The sequence below is a fragment of the Dasypus novemcinctus genome, chromosome 11 (genome assembly GCF_030445035.2).
Source record: "Dasypus novemcinctus isolate mDasNov1 chromosome 11, mDasNov1.1.hap2, whole genome shotgun sequence".
Taxonomy (NCBI): domain Eukaryota; kingdom Metazoa; phylum Chordata; class Mammalia; order Cingulata; family Dasypodidae; genus Dasypus; species Dasypus novemcinctus.
In genome coordinates, this window is record NC_080683.1 from 36,510,296 (window position 1) to 36,533,502 (window position 23,207).

Consider the following 23,207-nt stretch of genomic DNA (forward strand, 5'->3'; position numbering starts at 1 on the left):
GTTTGTTTTTGGTTTTGTTTTTTAAGATTTATTTGTTTATTTCCCCTTGTGCCTCGTTCCATTCTTTGCTGTATCTTCTCTATGTCCACTTGTTGCAGGTTTTTTCTGTACCTGCTTGTCTTCCTTTGCTGCGTCACATCTTGCTGCTCCAGCTCTCCACGGCGCATAGACAGTCAGCTGTCCGTGGTGCAGGGACCCGTTTGCCTTCACAAGGAGGCTCTGGGATGGCAAACCCAGGGCCTACCATATGGTAGCTGGGAGCCCAACCAATTGAGCCACAGTCACTTCCGTATAGTTGATTGTTTTTTTATCTTTCAGGTGCTTAGATCCTAGATTCAAAAAAAAATTTTTAATGAACTTACCTAGAAAAGACATTACTTTTCTCTAACAAGTGTGAAAATAACCACAGCAAAGTAAAATCATGTATTGATTTATAGTTTGTTACACGTAATTTCAAAGTATATTAGAAACTGCTTAAAACATAGTTCTAATTGCCTAAAGGAAGCATGTAATATTTTACGACTAGAATAGCACTTTCCTGAAACCGATTACTAAGAAAATTTTTGAATATTTTCACATACAAAATATTCAAAGACCATAACATTATATCATCACCTATGGTTTTAAAAAGTAAGCATATTTTGAATATTGCACAATTTTGTAGCAATTAAATCAAGTTTGAACACTGGACAGTAGAAGTATACATAACATTCAGGATGTTGTGCCATTGAGAATACAGAAAAATGAATTTCTGTGACAAACACAGTCCCTGACTCTACAAATTCTGAATAAATTAATTAAAGTTGTCTTCAGAGAACATTTTAAGTTGAAGTATTGACACAATTTAAATCAGCTTAGACATCTACCTTTGTTTATACATTATATGTTTAAGTAATAGTGCAGTTAAGTAATAGTAATAGTGCATTATATGTTTAAGTAATATGTTTAACCATAGAAATGCACACTTAAAATTTACAAATTTGCTTACTGTTTCTGGTAGACTGAATTTTGTACTCCAAATTAGACATGTTCTTGGTCTTCAATTGCATTCCTTTAGGTGTGAACCCATTGTAAATATAATCTCTTGATGTTTTAATTTTCGTGTGGACCAACTGAATGAAAGTGGACCTTAATCCTGACTACCAGAGTTCTTTATAAGCAGGAGGACTTCAGTTAAAGTAAGCAAAAAAACACAGGGAAGAGTCTGGAACCAGAAGCTAGAAGCCAGAAGCCAGTGGAACTGGAAGAAAAAGGTAAGAACATCTACACATGATACAAGGCTGGGATACAAACCAAGAAATCCCTGAGGATACTCTGCAACCAGCTGAGAAAACAGCCATGCTGACACCTTGATTTTGGACTTCTCCTACCCACAAAATGGTAAGTCAATAAACCCCCATTGTTTAAGCCAATCCATTGTGTGTTATCTAAGTGTGTCTTAAGATACAGGTACAATAAGACACTGTTTTCTAATTTCTGGGTTGAATAAAGATCCCCTACAGCATTTTTAGAATATTTTAATTTACTGATTTTTTAATTGATGGAAGAAACAATAATGGAATACAATTTCTTAAGCAGAAATAACTGGAATTTACAAACTCTAAGAATGGCACTGAAATAAGAGAAATTCCATTCTAAGGACTCTTAGTTTGTACCAATTTCCAATAAAAATATCCCAATATATGCACTTAAATAGATTTTCAATTTTTTAATATATTATGATTTAAGTCCTTGTAAATTCAAGTTAATTCAAGTTAATGTTTGAAGAAACTGTAATTTCTCTCTCAACCACTTGCAATTTAGTAAATTCATTATTAGGCACCAATGCTGTTCAAACTTGCGTCCCAGATTTCATTTATGAGACTTCAGCTTGGATCACAATTTTAAATTCACATGAAAATTGGCAGTTTTTGAACATAATTGGTAAGGTGACACAACTGCTTTCCATTCTTTTTCTTTTCTATTCATTTTATAAAACACTGTCACAACTGACAGGAACCATTTAATCTTTTTCTAAACTTATTCTTTCTTAACGTTTTCACTTTTTGTGCTCTTGACAACTCTTCTACAAATTTCATTGCAACAGATACAAAAACAACAGATACAAGATGTAACTTTCCTTCTGCTTCCCTGTTTATTTTTGCCCATTAATTTAAGCATCTTTTCCACAATAATAGAACCATCCTATGATATTATTTTCTTTTCCATTCCCTTTTGATATTAAAGAACTTGATAATTTAAGACATCTGTTGAATCAAACCTATCTTTGATTTATTTTGCATATCCTTAAAAATGTATTGTTCTGTAGGATAATTAATCTATTTGAAATATAATAGGAACATTTTCCCCTTAATGTTTACATTCTGTGACCAAAGAATGGTAGTGAAAATTAGTGATGCTTAAAAGCACACATTTAATTATTATGCAGCCTTCTTTTTCTCTCTTAGGCTTATATATGCATAGAAAAATATGACACATTTACAATTTATTTAGAAAATATACTTTTTGGAAAATTGTATTTCATCTTTATTGAAAAATTACATAGAAAAGCAAGCTAGCTTTCCCTGAAATGGTAGAAATCAGCAAAATCAAAACACTTTAAAACTATATTTTGAATTCATATTTAATATCTAAAAAATAAGTATATATTACAATAGTCTTAAAAATCTTTTGTGGGGAATCTATCTTTGGTAATAATCAGGATGGTAGATATAGCCAAGATAACTAAAATATGATCTCTTACTAACATTTAAGAAAAGAATGGACTTTTTTTTTTTTATTGACTTTGTAATAATATTACATTAAAAATATATATGTGAGGTCCCATTCAACCCCACCCCCCACCCCCCCCCTCCCCCCCCCAACAACACTCGTTCCCATCATCATGACACATCCATTGGATTTGGTAAGTACACCTTTGGGCACCTCTGCACCTCATAGACAATGGTTCACATCATGGCCCATACTCTCCTCCATTCCATCCAGTGGGCCCTGTGAGGATTTACAATGTCCGGTGATTACCTCTGAAGCACCATCCAGGGCAGCTCCATGTCCCAAAGACGCCTCCACCTCTCATCTCTTCCTGCCTTTCCCCATACCCATCGTCCACCATGTCCACTTTTCCCAATCCAATGCCACCTCTTCTATGTGGACATTGGATTGGTTGTGTCCATTGCACCTCTATGTCAAGAGGAGGCTCAGATTCCACATGGATGCTGGATGCAATCCTCCCATTTTCAGTTGTAATCACTCTAGGCTCCATGGTGTGGTGGTTGTCCTTCTTCAACTCCATCTTAGCTGAGTGTGGTAAGTCCAATAGATCAGATTGTAGGTGCTGGAGTCTGTTGAGGCTCAGGACCTGGCTATCACATTGTCAGTCCAGAGATTCAAATCCCCTAAATATATCTTAAACCCCAACATTAACTGCACCTCCAGCACATTAGCATGAAAGTCTTATGAAGGGAGATCCCATCTGAGTCCAGATTCATCACACATAAACACCATTTCCAAAGAGGGGCCATCTGCCCTGGTAGTTAACCCCATCGGCCATGACCATAACTCCCATGGGTCTCTTTAGCCCTCAAAGGAACCAATATCTGGGGGTTGTATCTGCTTTATCTGTCTCTCTGACTCTGCTCAGTTGTGCATGAGGGCAATCCTTCTGCCAGCCTCCAGACTCTTTTTTAGAAACTCGTAGCCATATAAACTCATTTCTCCTTTCCATTTCCCCCTTACTTTAGGTCAAACAGCATTTTAAAGTCATGGTATTTTATGTAGACATGGATATTCTGCTGATCCGCATTGAACCTTCCGTATAAGGTCATTTTCCAGTTGCATCATCAGTTGGTAGTTGATAGTGGTCCCTCGTTGCCAGGGAGGCTCATCCCCGGGTGTCATGTCCCACGCTGGGGGGAAGGCATTGCATTTACATGCTGAGTTTGGCTTCGAGACTGGCCACATTTGAGTAACATGAAGGCTGACAGGAGGAAATTCCCAGGCACAATGTTGCTCTAGGCCTTGTTCTTATTTTAGGTTTATCAGCTCACAAGCATAGTCATTAGCATCAGGGGCTCACTGTTGAACCCTCACTCCCTCCCGGTACCCGCCACTGTACCTGGGAGACTGTCGCTGCTCCCCTAGGGACCACGACAGAGCACCACTCTGCCAGGAACCCAGTACCCCCCCTGCTGTGGTTTTTAATTGTTGCCACTATGAGTATATCCAAACATTACCATGCACCCTGGACATATGTTCTGTACAGCTCCCTGTGAGCCATATATCACCTGTCATTGGTATCCCATACCAGTATCCCTCCATTGCCATTGTTGAAACACTCTGTGATCCAGAACTCCCCGAAATTTGAAGCCCAATATAATGTCATGGTCCCTTACTAGGGAATGGCATATAGCGATGGGTTTAAAGGATAGATAAAGAACTTGGATAAAGTTAGATAAAGAACTTAGATAAAGAATGTTGACTTGAAAAAATTCCACATCCTATCTTTTTTTTTTTTTTTCCCCCCCTAATTATTCAGCTTTTCTTCACAGGATTCCTAGACCACAGCAATGTATATATATAATATACAGCACTCCCACACATCCACCAGAAAACCTTTTCCCTTCCACAGTGATACTCTTACGCCCTATTACATGAATCTTTTAAAATACAAAATATCCCTTCATTCTTATGTCCTGGCAGAGTTGCCTTTTTCCAAGTGGAAAAAGAAAAATGACTCCAATTATATATCATTTTTATAAGATTGTCTCCTTTAGTATAACATCATTTCATTTACACTGAATATCACCTTTTGTCTACTCCATTAACTTACATACTTGAAAATGTTTGAATTGCCACCTGACAGAATATTATAATATCATATTATAAGGTCACTCTTTATCAGATATCTAATAGGGTAAGTCAAATTCATATTTCTTTGCAGTCAAAGAATTAGTGTAAAAAATTCATTTAAGAAATTATATTCTCTAAGGAGCATTTTTAAATATACCTCATTCTTCTGATTCAAATGAACAATCTAAACATGTTTCATGATTGTAAATAAGTTATGTAAAAATTAAATTGCTATGCTATTAAAAAACCTGCCAGGGACATAACATCTATATAAATTTATGTTATTAACTCATTATAGTTCAACTTTTGAGATATAAACTCACACAAATACAAACCAACCATATATATGATCGCCATTTAAAACGTACAGAACTGGTAAAGTCTTTTAATGTCTCATTAAATATAGATTCATCACAAAATAAAAAATAATGCTAATGTCTATTACTTTTAGATTTTATATATTTCAACATGCTATCACTCATATTACCTCAGAATATTTTTATGACAACACTCTAATGTAAATTTTCATGGGATTAAATTACACTTTCCTCAAAGACATGATTGAATGGTTAGTGGTAGGGATATAAATGAAGATAGCCATTTTATTTATTTATTTTATTAATTTTTTAAAAAGATGCTTTAGATTACATAAATGTTACATAAAAAATATAGGGAATCCCATATGCCCCTCTACCTCCCCTACCTTCCCACATTAAGAACATCCTTCATTAGTGTGGTACATTTGCTACAATTGATGAACACATATTGAAACACTGCCACCAACAATGGAATACAGTTTAAATTATAGTTTACTCTATGTCCTGCACAATTTTATAGTTTATGATAAAATATATTATGACCTATATCTGTCATTGCACTGTTATGCAGAACAATTCCAATGTTCCAAAAATTCCCCCGTGTTATATCCATCCTACCTTCTCCCTCCCTCAAGAACCTCAGATGACCACTGTCTTTAGATCATTGACAAAAGTTCCTCCATTTCTAGAATAATAAAAAGTCTATAATTGAATATTAATAACTCTACTTTAGTCCATTATTCTTCCCCAATCTTGAGGATTTGGGGATGGTGCTGTAGCAGAGAGAAGTTGGTTGTATGTGGTATGAAAGGCCAAGATGCAAGAATTCTGAGAAGGAAGATTTATTTCAACTGGTCAGATTTGGAGGACTCTTGTCCTGACAAAAACTGAGCCCCGAATAGAATTTTGGGTCCCTTTTATACAGAGGATATAAGAGTGGGGAATCAAATAGTGCGTGTATGCATAAGGACTTGTTAGTTTCTTCAAGTATTTTATCTGAGTATTAGATAGGTTATTTCCTCCAGGTAAGCTTAATTTAACACATATCCCCCACATTCCAGGTAAACTTTTAACATGAACCCCCACATTCCAGGTAAGCTTAAGACATTTGATTTGCACCCTCCCTGAATATCCAAAGCCTACAGAGTTTATACTTCTTAATTGGTTTTCTAGGTATACTTGGATATAGACTAAGTTTGAATTTATGCACAGGCTGTATTAATGGTAATGCCCACTTTGTTTCCAATTGAGAGGGAGCTTAGATCCTATGAGTGAAATAGCCATTTTAAAACATAATTTTATTTTAAAGGAATTCAAAGAATGTGGCTTATAACTTTAAAATTTGTATAGTGGATTACTGAAGATGAATATTTTATCAGAAATTTTTATTTATGGGAAATAGCATAAATTTGGTACTAGATGATTGTAGCTTTTTGGTAATACACATTATTTTTAGAGAAGTTTTAGATTTACAGAAAAAGTACCCTGAAATTATAGGGAGTTCCCATATAATCCCCATATACCTGTTTCCCCTATTAACATCTTCCATTAGTGTTCTATATTTGTTAAAATTGATAAACAAATATTAAAGCATTGCTGTTAACGAAAGTCTATAGTTACATTAAGGTTTGCACTAATTGTTGTACTGTTTTGTAGGCTTTGAGAAATGTACATTTTTAAGGAAAGAGTTGAGATATAATAAAGGTTATCTTGAAAGAGAAAGGAGGAAGTACATCCAGTATAGGATCTAAAATGGAGTAATGAAAGGAAAAGTAGCCAAGAGTTTAAAGCATATGGATGAATGGTTAGACCTCACCTCTTATCACACTTACTTTCACTGCTCTAGTCAAACAGGCCTAGCTTTTCTTCATACCAAAAAAATTCTCACCTCAGGACCTCAAGGTCACTGCCGGGAAAATTTTAGGAAACACCTTGGTTGTATACAAGGGTTGCTCTGTTACTCTGCCCCACCAAAGTGCAGAACATAGTAGGTGTTCTGTAAATATCTGTTGAAAGAAAAAATGACTTTTCTCAAAAATGAAATTCTTTTCTCAAAATCACTTTGTGAATGAAGTGAAGACTCAAGGAGTTCTGTTGCCTCTAAATTTGAATTCTTGTAAACTTACCACTTTTCCTATTAAGTAAATAATAAATGATAGGAGTGCAGCTGGCATCAATTTTACTTTAGTTCGGGCCTAGTAAAGTCACAGGCACATATAAGGGCCATCACCCAGCCCTTTCCAACTCCTGCCTCATTTTTCATTGTGTGCAGATGTTTCAGTATGTATCCATTTCTTAAAGGAGACATTAGGTCTAAAGGAGAGGTTTGACCATACAATTAAATCTGGAAACCAGGAATAAGCAGTCCCAGTGGCTTATCAGGGTGGGAACTTTCAGAGGCATGGCCCTCTTCCTTGGGGTGTATAAATGGTCTGCTCATGACTAGCACAGATTTGTCTCTCTTCTCTAAAGCCAAGAGGTACTTGCTGAGCTGCCAGGTACTGAGCCAGACCCAGGCAATTAGTTGGCTTCCTCAGGAGACTGGCTAGTTTGGGATCTCTTCCCCTTCTTCATCATACCATTTATGCTACATAAGAAATAAAGCAGCTGAAAGTTTCTGTTGTGCCTGAACCCGTGTCCTTTGACACATCATATTGTAATTCACTCCATATTCAGTACTTGTTGCTTCATTTAAGAAAATAATTATTAAACTTCAAGTGTCATTTGTTTTAACTGAGAAAATGCTAGGATTGCTTATTTAGTGTTGTCCTTCCCAAACAGCAAAGCAGAAACTGGTAAAACCAGATTGCAGCTAGTTTATTGGGTGAGATCTCAGTAATCAGGACTAAGGTAACAGAGTGCGAAAAAGAGAAGGAGAAAATGACAATTTAAGTCTGAGCTTACACATATCTATTAACCAGGACTGTGAGAGAAACCCAGAGAAAGGGATATGGGTATCAAAGATGCCTGGCTATACCTTCCTCATTATCCAGGTATATTTTTTGTTTCATATAATTGTCCTATAATAGTTCATAGAATACTCTATTTTCTACAGAATAAAATATTTGTCCATAAATTTATACTTTCAAATTTTGAAAGCCATTCTGTATAATTATGGCAGGTTTCTTTTTTTCTCATTCAACTTTATGAAAAAATAATCTTTTTATATCAGATTTAGTAAGTTGTAGTGGGACCAGAATAAATGGACCCAATGTTGTATAAAACAGATACTTAGGAATTTGTCACTTATAACTAAAATCAAGTTCAGCTTTTCAGAGTTAGCTTCTTGAATTAATTTTGAAAGTATATATTAAGTATTTTCTCTCTATCTGGAACTGTGCAAAACTCTGCAGTTCAGATTGAGTTAAATAGACACAATTCTCATAATTCTGTGTCTAGTAAACTACTTTAAATGCAATAGGATATGCTTACTCAGATTTTCATGGAAAACTGCAATTTTCCAAACCCATAGATGCACAGGTATTAGTCATTGATTCCCACCAAATAAACTAAAGGACAAGAGCATGGAGAAAGATTAGAAGAAAACTTTTAAAAAATCATATAGATACATTTTCACAATTATACTGTCCTACTATTATAGTTTAAAAAGTTGCTAGAGCTTTAAAACATAGACTTTCTTTTCTCTGTGAAGAGGTCTATTTTCCATTGCATGTTCAAAAACCTACATGCTATTAAGCATAGAGAGCACCCTATTTATAAAAGATATCCTTCCATCCATATATCCCCGTTATTGACAAAATTTAAAAATCTTCCTGACTACATTTTATTTACAACTTCTATAACTTTTCCAGTTCTTTTGGCAAGGGATTACTTTTCACAAAATGAATACGATGGCTGTAACATTCAGCTTCTTTATGATCAAAGTCAATTCCTATCCTGCTATTTACTCAGAAGCATACTAATTACTTTTTAAAATATCATGCTTATAATATCTCTGCATGTAATTTGTTCTTTTTCCAAGCTAAAAGCTCATTAGCAATCATAGGACTCAATAATGTTAATATTCCCAAGATGAATTATACAAAAGATTCATTATCTTTAATCCACATTGGAATCATTGAACTGAATCATTTCATATCATTACAATTATCTTTCAAGCAATGTATTCATATAAATTTAACTAAATACTTAAATGGCCTATTGATCCAAAGGGCAGTGTTATACTCTGGCCTGATAATTTAATATATTAAAGCCCAGAAAATAATGCATAATTTTTATTGCAAAGTTTCCCCTATTCTATTTTGAATCAAGTAGTAATGTTGGTATATTATTATTTTGAAAAGGAAAACCAAATTTAAAAATGCTTCATTTATTCTTGGCTACTCTTTCTTTATATACATGTATCTCCTTCATTTATTATGTTAAAGATTTGACAGGATTCAACCAACAGAAATCCCTTTTATCAATTATTGCAATTTAACTCTTTAAGAATATGCTTCCGACCAGCCTTGGTGAAATTCTTTCTAATATAACTTATTAAATGGATTATTTGAAAACTGATGGTCAATTAAAGTTTACCTCCAAATGTTGAATTTAATATATCTACTTTAGAAAGACTAGTGCCTTAATTTTTTATAAAATCTTTATTTTGTTACTTTTTTGTTCATTTTTCTTTCGATGAGGTAATTTCTTGAAATCCCTAGCCAAGGTAAGTAGGGAAAGGACTTTAAAAGATTTCAAATTAGAATTTTTATGGTAAAAATTATATTTCTTATAGAAATATTAAATAATGTATTTTCAATCTCCAGTCTGCTTAAATTTCACAATGGACACATAAAGTCATGATAGTATGGGATCTAGAATTTACCCGAAGGTTCCTATTTCTCTAGAGCAGTTTCTTTATATAGGTTGCACATAGAAATTACCCAAGGAGCTTTAAAAACATACTAATATATGGGCCTTAAATAAATTATTTCTGATTTAATCATTCTAGTCTGTAACTTGTTGAAAGATTCCCCAAATAGTTCTAATATGCAGCTAAGATTGGGAACACTGCTCAGGATTATAGTATAAACAAATGCAAACCAGGCATTCTCTTTCAACTTATAAATTTCTCATAAAACATCTAGTCATACAACAGACTTTATAGTTATACATGAGACACTTGATAAAGTCCCTAACCAAGTATTTGGTCTTAACTATTTAATTATCAAATTCCAAAAGGAACACTTATTATAATAGCATAAGCATATTCCATGTAAAACATATTAAATTATTTGGGTTTGTCTTTCCATTATTATAAATGGCTAGTAGGATATTCAAATAATTAAATGTGATTGCTACTTCCCATGTTGCTTAAACTGTGAAATACATATAAGTGAAATATTATCTTACCTAAAATCAAAAGAGAACCTAGAGTTCTCAAAATCTAATGAGTTGAACCATCTTGATACTGATTCAAATTGTTATGTAGTTCATCCAGGTGATTACTGCTCAGATGAAAAGACAGTGAGAAGTACTAAATTTGCTATGCTTTGAATTGATCTTTTCTAGCTATAACCTATATTTTATTTAACTATTACAATGGAATAAAAATCTTTCACTGAAAGAAATCCCTGTCCCCCATGAAAATATATTGTAAATTAAATGTTTTAATTTGTCAGTTAACAAAGAACTATGTACTCTGCAATATAAAATGTTAATATCGTTCATTTAAAATATATTGGGGATAAGGGCATCACACATCAATCAGCTTCATAACATTAATCATGGATATTTTTATGTACCTTTTTTCTAGTGTGATATTTATTCAAATTCACAGTTTAAAAGATCTAATATAAGTTTACATTATATATTTTTTTTCACATTTATTTTTTATTTTTTTCCAAATTCTACTCAATTTATTCATTTTTTTAAAAGATATTACATTAAAAAAATATGAGGTCCCCATTCGTCCACACCGTCCCCACCCCACCACTCCCCCCACAGTAACACTCTCCCCCATCATAGTGTCACATCCATTGCGTTTGGTGAGTACATCTCCGGACATCGCTGCACCCCATGACCCATGTTCCACACCATAGCCCACACTTTCCCACGTTCCATCCAGTGGGCCATGGGAGGACATACAACATCCGGCAATTGTCCCTGGGGCACCACCCAGGACAACTCCATGTCCCGAGAATGCCTCCACATCTCTTCTCTTCCTCCCATTTCCCGCACCCAGTAGCCACCATGGCCACTTTTTCCACATCAATGCCACATTTTCTCGATTATTAACCACAATAGTTCATGAATAGAATATTATTAAGTCCACTCTGATCCTTACTGTATTCCTCCTTCCTGTAGACCTTGGCTTGGTTGTGTCCATTCCACATCTATGTCAAGAGAGGTTTAGATTCCACATGGATGCTGGATGCAATCCTCCTGCTTTCAGTTGTAGGCACTCTAGGCTCCAGGTGTGGTGGTTGACATTCTTCAACTCCATGTTAGCTGAATGGAGTAAGTCCAATAAATCAGAGTGTAGGAGCTGAAGTCTGTTGAGGCTCAGGGCCTGGCTATCATACTGTGAGTCCAGAGATTCAAATCGCCTAGATATATCTTAAGCCCCAGCACCAACTACAATTCCAGTAAAGTAGCATGAAAGTCTTGTGAAAAGGGATCCCATCTGAGTTCAGCTCCATCACGCAGAAACACCAGCTCCAAAGAAGGGCCAACTGGCATGGCAGTGAACCCCATCTGCCGTGACCATAGAACCTGTTATGTATTTTTGACAGTAATCATTTTTTATTTGGCTATGCCATGATGGTTAGTCTAATTTGTCAACTTGGCCAAGTAAAGGTGTCCAGGTGTTTGGTCAAGCAAGCTTTGGGCTAATTGTAATACAAATGCATTTTATTGACTTTAATCTTCCGTGAGCTGATTGCATAGATGGCTGATTACATCTACAATCAAATATGGAGATTGCTGTCACAATGAGTGATTTCTCAGCCAATCAGTTGAAGGCCTTAAAAGGGGAAGTGATTTCAGCATTCAGAAAGAGAATTCCCGTCTCTACTTCAGAGAGCCAGCATCTCCTGGGCACTTACCAAGGACCTTCATCTAAGTCCCTGGCTTGCAGTCTGCCCTGCAGAATTTGGCCTTGTGCCTTCCTATGGTTGCATTAGAGAATTTTATAAAATATCATACTATTTATAGATATCTCCTGTTGGTTCTTTTTTCCTAGAGAACCCTGACTATTACTTCAATTAACTGTAGAAGGTTCTTTTTTATATTTTTTTCTTTATTAGAGAACTTGAAGTTTTACAGAACAATCATGCATAAAGGGTAGGACAAGCATAGACCTCCCACCACCAGCACCTTGCATTGGTGTGGAGCATTTGTTACAATCGATGATTGCACATTTTTAAAATTGTACTATTTACTAAAGTTCATGCTTTAACTTAGGGTTTACTGTTTGAGTAGTGTATTTCCATGGATTTTTAAAAAATTTTTATTCTGGTATGTATACAATTGAATATTTCCCCTTTTAATCACATTTAGATGCATATTTCAATGCTGTTGTGTTCTTAATATTGTGCTACCATCAATAATAAATTTCTTCATGTATTTCTTCTGTTAAATTCTTTTCTTTACTCACTTTACTTTTACTGGTTAGAAGGAAATTTCATCAATTTTTATGAAAACCATCAGGACTGTTTAGATCAAGACTATCCTTGAATATTATGGTGTGAACAAGATAATAATTTGTAAGAATGCCAATCATAAAACATGGTATTGTTAATTTATAAACATTCCAGAATTCCCCTTAAAAAAAAGTACTGGAAAGGCAGCTCAGCTTATCAACAAGTTTGGCTTTGAACATTGTAAGTCCTTAGCCATTTACTGTTCCTTTATCACTTTCATTTTCTTACATTTATTGTGAATTTAATAATACCTGTAAATCAATATTATTTTGAGATTTTTGAGGAATAGAGAAAAATAAATATCATCTGGTATTACTGGTATACAACAGATGTTTAAAATATTGGTATATTTGTTGAATGGATTAATTTCCTTACTTTATATGATGGTCTCAAAGGATTAAGGGTAATGATAGTTGAAACTTTTCATGAATATTCATCAAGTACATAGGTCATTAATTGATTGTCACAATAGTGACAATTTGTAATTGTCACAAATATTGAAAAAGGAGAATATCTCCATAGGGTTGGAGACCGGCATCTGAAGTACTGTTATATATCTGGTGTGCTTGGGTAAGATCATTTTAAGAGGAAAAGTGAAAAAGAATTAAACCCAAGAAGACTCTGTATATGAACATCAATAGGACTTCAAATGAATGATCTGATTGCTAGCCAAACAATTCACTTAAATCTGTTGAAATGTCAGTAGATTCACAAGATATAAACACTAAAAAACTATCAGGTAACTTAGACTACAAATAATATGTACAATAGTACATAAAGATTCCAGTAATTCTGTTTCTTAACTGAACACTCATGTCTTTGCTCCAGATGATCATGGAAGTGATTGACAAAAACATTTTTTTGGCCCACATGTAACAAATATGTAATTTGATTTCTAATTTGCTGTCTTCAAACCTAATTATTTCTGACATTTGTTGTTCACATGGATTATATTTCATAAGCAAAATTATCTCTTTAGACCAGGAATATAAAAGAGACCAAATTAATGATGTCTGTACCTTTTGCAAAATTTCTGACTTAGAAAAGAAGAAAAATCTGTTTAATCACTAAAGATAACTTGGGGTGCCTGATCCTAATTAGTACAAAATCCAACCATAATTAAGTGACAACCTATAGGGTACACAATGAAGTATGTCTTTAAATTTTCCTTGTTTCAATTTCCATTGCCTTGAGGTTTATTTTATCTCACAAAGATTATCTATACTGTTCACCATTAAATATGAAATCCAGGATGTATATTATGAATAGTTTATGGAAATATGGACCTAAAATCATATGATAAATTGCTGAAAATAGACAATAATTTAAAAATTGTTATTGCTATATGTTATTTCCCCAAAATGTGTGGCCATACCTAAAAATTTCAGCCTAATTAATAAATCTTGTCTGGAGTAAAAGCCTTACTGTTGTTGCATAGTTGGTAAAAATGACAATTATATGTAGGTCTTTCTGGTAAAGTTTGCCACCTGGCAACATCTATGTCTGTGAAATGATCCAGAATAATTTATACTAACAAATTATATAGGAGTTGTAGTCCATTGAATGCCATGATTCACAAGACCGTCTGATAAATTCTGCTCCCCATAAATGATCATTAATTGTCTCAGTACAAATATATTCCTGTGATAGAATGCATAAAAATGAACTGAGTATACTGAAAATTGATCCAAGTGAATTCTATTCTACTTATCAGGAAAAACAACTTTATGACTAGATGAGAGTGATTGCATCAATTACAGCAAATAAATGGCAGTATTTCTTTTTGATCTATCATGATTTTTAAATCCTCTACTGGTAAAATGGTTAATAGTATACTGATCAGCAAATATTTATATGTCAGCCTTTTAAATACAATCTACAAATATTCAAGCATTCTTTAATAAGTTTAAAAGATTAGAAGAAAGACATATGCATAAGCATTTGGGCATACACACACAAATACACAAATACATACTCATCATTAAAAGAGAAAAGAGGTACATTATTTCTTGCTATTCATTATTTATTCAAAGCCACTGAATAACCTCTATACTATGTAAAATCATAAAAAAAGTATCTAGAATATACCAAAGGTGAAATTAAAAATTTAAAAAATTTTTGAAAAGCACTGCTTAGTAACTAGATTGCAAATAGGTTGTTTAAAGGAATCCAATCAATTATTGCAGATAAGTTTTCATAAAAATTGTATTTCCTCATTTTAACTGTATCCCTGAATTGTCATTGATCAATACCTCGCTGAGATAGTCTAGGTTACTTTTGGGTTTTCATCCCTAAAACAGTTTTGCAAGCAGCAGATGTTACATGAGTATAGGCCAATTTAAATGAATGACCTTCATGAGGAAAATGATTTCTTACAGTAATTCAAAAATTAAGTTTATGACAAAATCTCTAGAGAATCCATTATAATCTGCCTTACAGTCACAATGTTAAACAATGTATACTATGTCTTATTGTTTACCATCTTTCAGGTAATAAGATTTTTTGATTATGTTTCTTATGGATGAGATAAATTTATAAGAATTTTTCCTTTTTCCCCAGTCCCCGTAATAATAGTCATCAAATATGGTTGCTTGGACCAAAATGTCCCAAAAGAGTTTGAAAAGAAATTAATTTCACACAGTTTCCTTGACATAAAATGCCTTTAATTGTTAAAAACAAGACCAATGAGTACAGTAGTATCAAGTATTAAAGATTTACTTGTATACTCTTTTCATTTTCAAATACTCTATTTTATATTAGTATAATTGGAAATTAACATCTAATTTAAAAAACACTTTAATCTGTAAATTTTACTTGTTTTTGTAACTTAATGGTATTTTTCTATTTGTTAACAGTCATATAAAATGGTTCTGCTCTGTGTTTCTTCACAAATTCCTCCTTATGGCTAAGTCTTTTTCTATTTTGTTTTACTTTTCTCAGAGTTATTTGCTCATTTTCTAGAAATTCATTACTCTTGCAAATAGTGGAAGATTTTAGGTAAGTTATGTGTTAATCTTGTTTGCTTCAGATAATGAAGGTACAAGCTAGACTATTTTTAACAATAATTTTACCAAAAGTCAGAAGTATTAATATGACATTTTTGTCTGTATGGCTTAAGATATAGACCTACATTTTCTAATAAAGCAAAGGATATAGGAAATGTGTTTATTTTTGCTCAACATATTAAATTTAAATGGTGACTGACCACTATGACTCATTAATAAATGAACTTCTAAATATGTCATTATTTCACTGCTATATTCATAATAATTAAATCTTGAAAGCTTACATAAACACTAAAAAAATTAATCATCATATGTAAATAAAAGAAGTAACTTCCAATATTAAAATACAGAATTTTTATAAAAAGAAAGAACAATTTTTTCACATGCTATAACCTTTAATTTGGACAAATAGAGTAACTTAATATGCTTGGCACTGAAAATACTTATTCAATGTCAAGAGCATTACGAACCAATGTATAACTCAGAAATATTGACTTGGACTGCTTTAACTTTGATCTATGTTTGATATTAATAGAATAGGGTGATATATAACTTAAGGTCTTATAAATGAAGTCATTAAGATATTTACCAGGGGCTTAAAAACCTAATTTAGTAATAGCACTAAGAATTCAGAATTAACTAGAACAAAATAACTTATTATTTTTAAAGTTTTATTATTTTAAAAAGAATTTTATTATTTCTCAAAACTAGCATATGATTAATATTAAGTGTATACTATCTGCATTAAAATTATATAAAACTAGTAAAGTATATCCTATATATGTTATTGTGTAGTAGTTTCATTTTAAAATATTTCCCTGATGTGTCTCCTTTCCTGAGTTCTGATATTATGAATTACCAGTTACAGATAATTATAGCATTAAATGGAAAGAAGCACAGTGATTTAGTCAACAGATATTTATAAAGCTGTGGTATTATTATGCTGTCACTTATACACCCTTGTGGCAAGTACTGTTGTGAGTTATAGAAGGAATATAAAAAGACTTGTAGTTTTCAAATTTCTAGACACAAGAGAAGAAAAGGGTTGTAAACTTGATCAACTTTTAAAGATTATGTCAGTAAAAGGGATGTCAAAATTAAGAAAGGACTGAGACAGAAACATTTGTTCTTCTCTGCTGACTCTCTCTGGGACACTCTTCCGTTTTGCCCAGTAGGTCAGTTGATTGTTTTTTCCTTACGGGTTGGAAACAGAAAGAGAACTTAGAGATGCAAACCTGTAGTTTATTTTACTTTTTACCTTCCTCATTCTTACTTCCCAAATTGAACGTAGTTACCCTGCATAAGTTCCCCGTATTTTAAGACTCCAACTCAAAATATCTTGAAATACATGTTTATAAATTTTCTAATCGAGAGAATTCAGAATTAGTTTAGCTATTGCATCCTATTGTCCTTAAAAGTATTTATTATTATTATTATCATCACCATTACCAAGATAGTAATAATAGTGGTTGTAGTCATTTTAGTAGTTGTGGTCCTTTCAAATACAATTAAATATCTTATATATGTTATTTCATTATGGTAAATATTTAAATTATTTTCTTACTTAGGTTCTATAAAACCATTTCATGAAGCAGTGATGATAAAATTATCTTTCCTTGGAATAGTAAGAATAAATATTTGGATTCGTGGTTTGAATTATGACATTGGAGAAAGATGAACTCCTCAGCAGATGTTCATCATAAGACTGTTTCAGTTGAATTGATATATTGTGTTAATCAAGAATAAGGCCTCATTTTTAATGAATGACCTTTATTAGTTAAAAATATTTCACCTCTTCTAATATCTTAATGGCGGGATGAAGGACTGGCAATCAGTGGGCCTTGCTTCTGACCATGGACCTTGGAGGAAAGAAAGAATTTGAGCTCTGGATACTCGATGAGCTGATGCAGCTCATCTTTTACCTCCCTTGCTGGGTAACTTCTTAAGACATGGTCATATTTTTTTCTTAGTATCCTTGTTAGAAAGCAATGAACAGCAAAGAAATTTTCCAAGAACAACCAATAAAAAAGACTATTAGTACTCTTGTTATTTAAAAATCAATCACCTGAAAGACACAATGAAAAATATATTAATTTTTAATTTATTTTTAATTTTTAATTCTGTATTTTGTTTTTTAAAAATTATTTTATTTTATTACTTTTAGTATTTTTGGCTTTGTTTTGGGGAAGGTTTTGGATTGCAGAAGGGGTACACTGAGGCAGAGGAGGACCACTGATGCAAGGTATTGATGATGGGGGAACATGTGAGGAGGATTGCACCTGGGGCATGCCTTTATGGAATATGAAGATGTTGAAGTGATCATTGAGTGTTTTATAGGTGGTGGATACCCACACAATAAATGAAAGAATATTGAATTCCCATCCTAGGAAATCCTGCTACATTCTCTAATAGAATGACAAGAATCCCTAGAGTACATGGGCAGTGCCTAGCAAAGAGGACAGACCAATACACCGTACCTTTGACACTGATTAATGTACTTATGAACCTTGTTCTTGTGAAATTGAAACTTCAGCTAGTACTATATATTACCTAAGAGTTACCTTCTGAAAGCCTCCTGGTAGTTCAAATGTGGACTCTCTCTAAGTCAAACTCAGCATATAAACTCACTACTTTACCTCAGCATGGGACATGACCCCAAGGGATGAGCATCCATGGCACTGAGGGATTATTACCAAGTGCCAACTAGCAGGACATTCGGAAAATGACCTTGGCCATCCTAAAATCCTCAAGAATGAAGAATGAAAATACCTACGGGGAAATACAATTATGGACTAAAGTAGACTTCATTATTCTAGCAATGAAAGATCTTGTAACATTAATATAAAGGCAGTGGCCACCAGAGTTTCTGGGGGTGGGAGAGGGAAGAATGGATATAATATGGTACATTTTTGCAACACTGGAAGTGTCCTGCATAACATTGCAATAATGGATACTGGCCATTATACATTTTGACAAAACCTATAAAAATGTGTGGTGCAAAGTATAAGCTATAATGTCAATTACTGACCATGGTTAGTAGCAATGCTTCAATATATGTTCATCTTTCAGTAGCATGGTACATTTGTTACAATTGATGAACATAATCATAACAAGAATAGAAGATAAGCAGGTAGCTTTATAGGCATTTCAATCACTACAAAATAAAGACAGTTCCTCTAAGAGATGTTATTAGTAATTGTAATATAATGTTCAAGTTAGACCCTTATTTTAGGATAACTGGTATTGCGTTTGGCAGGAGTTTGACCTTAATAATCTTCACCTGCTGGTGATATGCCTATGAATATCTTATGTTAAATGATAAAAGGGACTTTATGGATCTGATGAAGGATACCGACCTTGAGAAAGGGAGATTATCCTGGTTTATCAAAGCGGGCCTAACATGAGATTTTAAAAGAGAAGAATCTTTCCTAGCAGAACTGGGGAGAGGTAGTAAAAGAGGAAAGTAGAAGAGAGATTTGAAGCCTGAGAAAGACTTGAACTACTCTTGTTGGCTTTGAAGATGGAGGATGTGGGCCAGCAGACATAGAATGTAGGTAGTCTCTAGAAGCTGTTTGAAAGTCAGCAGGAAAAGAGGGACTTTAGTTCTACAGCTAACTGAATGCTGCCAACAATCTGATTCTCTACTAAGCCTCCAGAAAGGAATATAGTCCTACTGGCATATTGACTCCCACTTTATGAGACTGGGAGAAACTAGCTGAGCCCACCAGACTTCTGAGTTATGGGGACTGTAAGATAATATATCTATGCTGTTTTAAATTGCTAATTGTGCAGTAATTTATTATGGCAGCAATAAGAAATAAATACAGGTATAATAGAGGATGCAGAAGATTATACATATCTCCACCTTTCATTTGCTTTCATTCAGCTCTTTCCCATATGAACAGCAGAAACAAGTTAATAATTTTGTGACTTTTCTCAATTAATAAAAGAAAAACTCTGGTGTGAATATGTTAATTAATACAATGTATTTTGAGCACAAAAGAAATTGTAAAATATTCATAAAGTTATATGTATTTCATATTTTGATGTTGAATACATAAATCAAATTTAAAGAGTTTAAGGTATGTTTCTGAAAAATAAATGCAATTTTATATGCAAATTTTAAAAATTGCATAGTTGAATCTCTTTGCTTTTCTTTTAAATTTTAAATTTGCTAACCATTTCCATTTAACTTTAAAACTTAAGACAACTTTCTCAACAAAATCCCTAAAGTTGAATGTGGCAATTCTCTATGTAAAATTGTACCTAGAATTCTATATTGAAATAATCACTTGCAAATGTAATAACATTTGTCAGATACCAAACTAGTTTTTATTTAATGAACTTTTTTTTTTCTTTTTAAGAGGTGTCAGGGATTGAACCCCAGAAGTCATACATGCAAAGCAGGTGCTCAACTACTGAGTTATCCCTACTCCTCTGAAGTTTCTTGAGTAGGTCTTAAAATTATGACTTCAGTTCCCTTTATTGGAGTTGGCTCAAATGCAGCTTGTATATAGCCTCTGGGTATCCTGTTAGCAATTATAATCAAAATCACACAGGCTTATATAGTGTCTATTAGGTACACAGAGTTTAACATGGATCATTTCAGATACACATTTGAAACTTCCTAAATCTGTGATGAAAAACCACTGATAAACTATTTATTACTGTGAGACTTTAAGCTTTGAGGACTCAGTCTCCTGTCCCATCACTGGTTGTTCAGCCAGACACATAATTAATCAAATACTTTTGGTAAATCTAGTTCTGGCTGAGACCATGCAACTCTTTAGGACTTAAGACAGTGTCACTACTTAGAGTTTGATGAAATTCTGAAGACAATATCATACTCTTAGCTTAGTTCTTGTTGTTTTTATTATCTCCTATGTGCATTTAATGATATTATATCACCTTGTGGTAGATTGAATTATTTGCCCCAAAGAAAGGCATGTACTTAAACTTTACCCACCTTCCTGTAGGTGTGAACTCATGATGAAAAAGACCTTTCGAAGATGTTATTTTTAGATAAGTTGTGGCCCAATTAAATCAGAGGGCCTTAATCTATATTACTGGAGTAGTTTATAAGCAGAAGAAATTTAGGCACAGTTATTCAGAGAAAACCAGAGGAAGAACCAGTAGCTGGGCATCAGCAGAAACACAAAGAGCAGACACAGGAAAAACCAGGAACATCACTGTGTAACAGTGGACTCCATGGCCAGAATCCTGTAGGTGTTGGGGAGAATATATGGCCATGCCGATACATTGATTTGGGACTTCTGGTCTCTAAAACCATGAACCAATAAATTCTAGTCATTTAAGCCAATTTTGTTCTATTTGTCATAGCAACCTGGGAAACCAAGACAAACTTGGATTTCTAGATTGTGCAAACACTGGGATGAGGTGCTGTAGAATGCACATGAATCCCTTTGGTAAGAGTGGTATTCTTTATATGGAGAGATAAAATGAATAATCAGAACCTTATTCCATTCCCTGTTCCACTCCCTGTATGCTTGAGTCAGTTGTTTAAAGGACCCCCTGCTTCCTCTAGCCTATTGGACAATAGAAACCAAATGTTTGTGTAAAGCTACCACAGGACAGGGAAATACATGACCTTGACTAAGAAGTAGATTAATTCCACACATCAGGAATAGAGTGAAGAGGCCACAAGCTTAAGAAAAGTGAGAAATGACTAATTTAGAAAATAACAAGTATAAAGATAGATAGTGCAATCTATCCTGATTCACCATCCTGAAAGTTGGTGCTGCTGTTATAACAATAAAATCAATGACCTTAACTTTAGGGCTGGACAGTGAGCAGCAACAAAAATCATATTTGAGGTTGTAAGGATGGCAATTTGTATTATGCAGAATAAATGTCTATACAAAATTTTCAGTAGTATGAAAGACAGTATAAATTAGCATATTATTTATGTTTAGCATATCCTAGATACATTTAATACTGCAAGTTGGCATATCAAATATCATTCTAGGTTCCATTGAAAAGTCAGTGTTGCTGTTTGTATCAATTTTAAGAAGAAGAGATGTGCTATGCATTCTGAATAATGTTAGATGCATTTTAGTTACTCTTTAATTTCTTGTTATTTGATGAATGTAAGAATATAATGTCACCAGATAAATAATACTTTTTCAAATAGAAACATAAAATTGAAGAGATGGAGGACATCTAATTTGACTTCTGTGTTCCAAAGGTGAGGAAACTGAGTCCAAGATAAATTAAATTATTTCCCCAATATTATAGACCACATTAGGAAAGAGGTAAGTTCTGGCCTTAGGATCCTAAGTCCATGTGCCATATGGCTTATGTAGTTAATAGAAGAAAACAATGATCTTATATAGAAAATTATATATATCTAATGAAATTCATTAAGCGAATGAGCTCAAAATGTTCTGTTACTCTAAACATACCAGGGCATTATTTTGCACCCAAACTATAATATAACCTTTATATAATTAGAGTTATTTTTCCTCTCAAGTATCCACAATAAGTCTTACTTTCCTGGTTTTTATTTATCTATCCCTTTCTCACTTAGCTCTTCCAATAATTCACATCTGAGTTCACTTTCCTCCCACCACTTGTCTCAGCAGGTTTAGGCTACAAAGGCAACATTTATTTTACCTTCCTGCAGTGTGTTATATTTCATCTTGTGTTTGTATGAAAACCATACTTTAAAAAAAGCTCAATCTACTTGACACGATGAATTTTTAGCCATCCCTGTAAGGATCACATACTTATGAAGACCAGACAGTTTTCAAAGCATTTTCACACACATTATTTTATTTAATTCTTCCACTAATCTGACGTGTGGGCAACATAGGCTTTATTATTGCTATTTCACGGATGAGAAGACTTGACATTAGAAGGTTAAGTGACCTGTCCAAGGTTACATAGGTATTCATGGCAGAACTGAATGAGGAGCTTATTTTTTTCTACCATTCTCTATTTTATTCACTAGAGCTTACTGAGATCATAGATCCTACTAGTAGCTACCTGAGCAGACACTCTGAAAAGCTTCCCCATGCCACACACACACGCCACAGTCATCAAACTAGAGCCTATAGGTCAAATCTGGAGCCTGTTTCTGTAATGAAAGTTTTATTGCAAAAAGTCACACTCATTCATTTGCACATTGTCTATGCATGCTTTCCTGCTACAACAGCAGAGTTGAAAAGAGGGAAAAGAGATGGCATGTCCAGCAAAGCTTGTGATAGTTCCTGCCCAGCCCTTCACAGAAAAAAAAAAAAAAAATTGCTACTACTATAGAGCATAGAAAATTAAAATACTCACATTCTCAGATTCTCTGTAGCAGATTCTGCCACATCTCTGGGTAGAACTTCCAGGAAAGTGTTTTGAAAGGGATAAACTTGACTAGTGAG